The following is a 4,828-nucleotide window of genomic DNA, read 5'->3' as shown; positions in this document are numbered from 1 at the left end:
ATTAAGTTTGTACGAAACTCTGTATGCGCGAGTCCTCCTCGCACTTACGCGGATTTTTTATTTTCTGACGAGGTAAATAAATGCCGTGTGACTAGGGCCTCCCGTCGGGTAGACTGCTCTCCGGATGCAAGTCTTTCTACACTCCTGGAAATGGAAAAAAGAACACCGTGAATTCATTGTCCCAGGAAAGGGGAAACTTTATTGACACATTCCTGGGGTCAGATACATCACATGATCACACTGACAGAACCACAGGCACATAGACACAGGCAACAGAGCATGCACAATGTCGGCACTAGTACAGTGTATATCCACCTTTCGCAGCAATGCAGGCTGCTATTCTCCCATGGAGACGATCGTAGAGATGCTGGATGTAGTCCTGTGGAACGGCTTGCCATGCCATTTCCACCTGGCGCCTCAGTTGGACCAGCGTTCGTGCTGGACGTGCAGACCGCGTGAGACGACGCTTCATCCAGTCCCAAACATGCTCAATGGGGGACAGATCCGGAGATCTTGCTGGCCAGGGTAGTTGACTTACACCTTCTAGAGCACGTTGGGTGGCACGGGATACATGCGGACGTGCATTGTCCTGTTGGAACAGCAAGTTCCCTTGCCGGTCTAGGAATGGTAGAACGATGGGTTCGATGACGGTTTGGATGTACCGTGCACTATTCAGTGTCCCCTCGACGATCACCAGTGGTGTACGGCCAGTGTAGGAGATCGCTCCCCACACCATGATGCCGGGTGTTGGCCCTGTGTGCCTCGGTCGTATGCAGTCCTGATTGTGGCGCTCACCTGCACGGCGCCAAACACGCATACGACCATCATTGGCACCAAGGCAGAAGCGACTCTCATCGCTGAAGACGACACGTCTCCATTCGTCCCTCCATTCACGCCTGTCGCGACACCACTGGAGGCGGGCTGCACGATGTTGGGGCGTGAGCGGAAGACGGCCTAACGGTGTGCGGGACCGTAGCCCAGCTTCATGGAGACGGTTGCGAATGGTCCTCGCCGATACCCCAGGAGCAACAGTGTCCCTAATTTGCTGGGAAGTGGCGGTGCGGTCCCCTACGGCACTGCGTAGGATCCTACGGTCTTGGCGTGCATCCGTGCGTCGCTGCGGTCCTGTCCCAGGTCGACGGGCACGTGCACCTTCCGCCGACCACTGACGACAACATCGATGTACTGTGGAGACCTCACGCCCCACGTGTTGAGCAATTCGGCGGTACGTCCACCCGGCCTCCCGCATGCCCACTATACGCCCTCGCTCAAAGTCCGTCATCTGCACATACGGTTCACGTCCACGCTGTCGCGGCATGCTACCAGTGTTAAAGACTGCGATGGAGCTCCGTATGCCACGGCAAACTGGCTGACACTGACGGCGGCGGTGCACAAATGCTGCGCAGCTAGCGCCATTCGACGGCCAACACCGCGGTTCCTGGTGTGTCCGCTGTGCCGTGCGTGTGATCATTGCTTGTACAGCCCTCGCGCAGTGTCCGGAGCAAGTATGGTGGGTCTGACACACCGGTGTCAATGTGTTCTTTTTTCCATTTCCAGGAGTGTATTTGACGCCACCTCGGCGACTTGCGCGTCGATGGGGATGAAATGATGATGATTAGAACAACACAACACCCAGTCCCTGAGAGGAGAAAACCTCCGACCCAGCCGGGAATCGAACCCGGACTCTTAGGATTTACATTCTTTCGCGCTGACCACTCAGCTACCGGGGGCGAACTTCTGACGAGGTGACGCAATATTTAAAAAAAAATGGTTCAAATGGCTCTGAGCACTATGGGACTTAACATCTGAGGTCATCAGTCCCCTAGAACTTAGAACTACTTTAACCTAACTAACATAAGGACATCACACACATCTATGCCCGAGGCAGGATTCGAACCTGTGACCGTTCGCGCAGTTCCAGACTGAAGCGCCACACTGGCCGGCACGCACTACTTAAACATTCTATTCCCACCCTGATGGGCTGAGTTGAAATCTCTCTCTAGCCACGTTCATACTCATTTTCCATTGAATCCCGACGACGTTCCAAGCAAATGTTCTCAAGATGTCTCAGAAAGGTCTTCATCCTAATCATGCACATATACTACGATGGTTCCGTATCAAGGAGAGCTTTAATGTTAAAATCCCGAGCGACTACGTTCTGAGAAAGTCGGGACGCAAATTACTTCTACATCTACATACATACTCCGCAAAGCACAATATGGTGAGTGACAAAGGGCACCCTGTAACTCTGTTAATCGTTTCCTCTCCTGTTCAACTCCACTCGGATAGAACGAGGGAAAAACTACTGTCTGTATGCCTCCGTATGAGCCCTGATTTCTCGTGTGTTATCTTCGTGGTCCTGGCGCGAAATGTATGTTGGCGGCAGTAGGATCGTTCTGCAGTCGGCTTCAAATGCCAGTTCTCTACACGTTCTCAACAGTGTTTCTCGAAAAGAACGTCGCCTTCCCTCCAGGAAAGGTCGTGATCCAAGAAGCTCTTCTGTTCCTGACGTTTCGTCCAGGACTGCGCTGGACATCGTCAGTGGCGCTCCTCCGCTGAGTCTTGCCGACTCACCGGTCGGACGCCCGCGAGCGACATAGATACTGTAGGAAAGGGGCATGATCAAAGTAACGCTTGATAAGCAGAGATAATCTTTGTCAGAGATAAAACATAACTAACTGAACGTCAGGAACAGAAGAGATTCTTGTACCACGACCTCACATCCCGAAAGATTTACCAGCAGCTATGTCATCCGGTCGTGAATGCCTTCATTCTATGATCCTCGCTTGAGTTCGCGGAGTATCTCCGTAACACTTGTGTGATGTTCGATCGTACCGGTAACTAATCTAGCAGCCGGGCTCCAAACTGCTTCGATGTCTTCCTTTAATCCGACCCGCTGAGGATCTCAAACACGCGAGCAGTACTCAATATAGGTGCGTTAGCATCCTATCCGGTCTCCTTTACAGATGAACTAATCTTTCCTAAAATTCTCCCAATAAACCGAAGTCGACCATTCGCCTTCGCTACCACAGATCTCACATTCTCGTGCTATTTTATGCCGCCTTGCAATGTTATGCCCAGATATTTAAACGACTTGATTGTGTCAAGCAGGGCACTAGAAATACTGTATCCGAACAGTACAAGTTTGTTCATCCTAATCATCCACACTAACTTACATTCTTCCATATTAAGAGCTAACTGTCATTCGTCACACCAACTGGAAATTTTGTGTAAGTCGTCTTGTATCTTCCTACAGTCACTTATCTTCTACACACCATAGCATCATCAGCAAACAACCGCAGATTGCTGCGCACCCTCTCTGACAGATCATTTATGTACGTAGAAAATAATAGCGTTCTTGTCACACCTCCCCGAGGCACTATTGACGATACTTTTTGCCTCTGATGAACTCTCGACGTCGACTACAACATACTGCGTTCCATAACTTAATAAGTTTTCGAGCCACTTACATATCTGTGAACCTGTTACATATGCTCATACCTTCGTTAACAGCCTGCAGTGGGTCACCATGTCAAATGATTTTCGGAAATCTACGAATATGAAATCTGCCTCTTGCCCTTGATCCATAGTTCGCAGTATGTTGTTGTTGTTGTTGTGGTCTTCAGTCCTGAGATTGGTTTGACTAAGCTCTCCGTGCTACTCTATCCTGCGCAAGCTGCTTCATCTCCCAGTACGTACCGCAGCCTACATCCTTCTGAATCTGCTAAGTGTATTCATCTCTTGGTCTCCTTCTATGATTTTTACCCTCCACGCTGCCCTCCAAAACTAAATTGGTGATCCCTTGATGTCTCAGAACATGTCCTACCAACCGATCCCATCTTCTAGTCAAGTTGTACCACAAACTCCTCTTCTCCCCAGTTTTATTTAATACCTCCTCATTAGTTATGTGATCTACCCATCTAATCTTCAGCATTCTTCTGTAGCACCACATTTCTAAAGCTTCTATTCTCTTCTTGTCCGAACTATTTATCGTCCACGTTTCACTTCCATGCATGGCTACACTCCATACAAATACTCACAGAAACGACTTCCTGACACTTAAATCTATACTCGATGTTAACAAACTTCTCTTCTTCAGAAACGGTTTCCTTGCCGTTGCCAGTCTACATTTTATATCCTCTCTACTTCGACCATCATCAGTTATTTTGCTCCCCAAATAGCAAAATTCCCTTACTACTGTAAGTGTCTCATTCCCTAATCTAATTCCCTCAGCATCGCCCGAGTTAATTCGACTACATTCCATCATCCTCGTTTTGCTTTTGTTCATGTTCATCTTATATCCTCCTTTCAAGACCCTTTCCATTCCGTTCAACTGCTCTTACAACCTTTCCATTCCGTTCAACTGCTCTTACAAGTCCTTTGCTGTCTCTGACAGAATCACAGTCGGCGAACCTTAAAGTTTTATTTCTTCTCCATGGATTTTAATACCTTCTCCGAATTTTTCTTTTGTTTCCTTTGTTGCTTGCTCAATATACAGATTGAATAACATCGAGGAGAGGCTACAACCCTGTCTCACTCCCTTCCCAACCACTGCTTCCCTTTCATGTCCCTCGACTCTTATAACTGCCATCTGGTATCTGTACAAATTGTAAATAGCCTTTCGCTCTGTGTATTTTACCCCTGCCACCTACAGAATTTGAAAGAGAGTATGCCATGCAAGAAAATGGCAAGCTGAGTTTCACACGAGCGATTCTTTCTAATACCATGCTGATTCGTGGGCATATGTTTTTCGGTCTCTGGGAAATTTATTTCATTCGAACTCAGAAAATGTACTGAAGCAAACCAATGTTCAGGATATTGGTCTCTA

The sequence above is a fragment of the Schistocerca serialis genome, chromosome 5 (genome assembly GCF_023864345.2).
Source record: "Schistocerca serialis cubense isolate TAMUIC-IGC-003099 chromosome 5, iqSchSeri2.2, whole genome shotgun sequence".
In the NCBI taxonomy this organism is placed as follows: Eukaryota; Metazoa; Arthropoda; class Insecta; order Orthoptera; family Acrididae; genus Schistocerca; species Schistocerca serialis.
Note: the sequence above shows the minus strand (reverse complement) of the source record.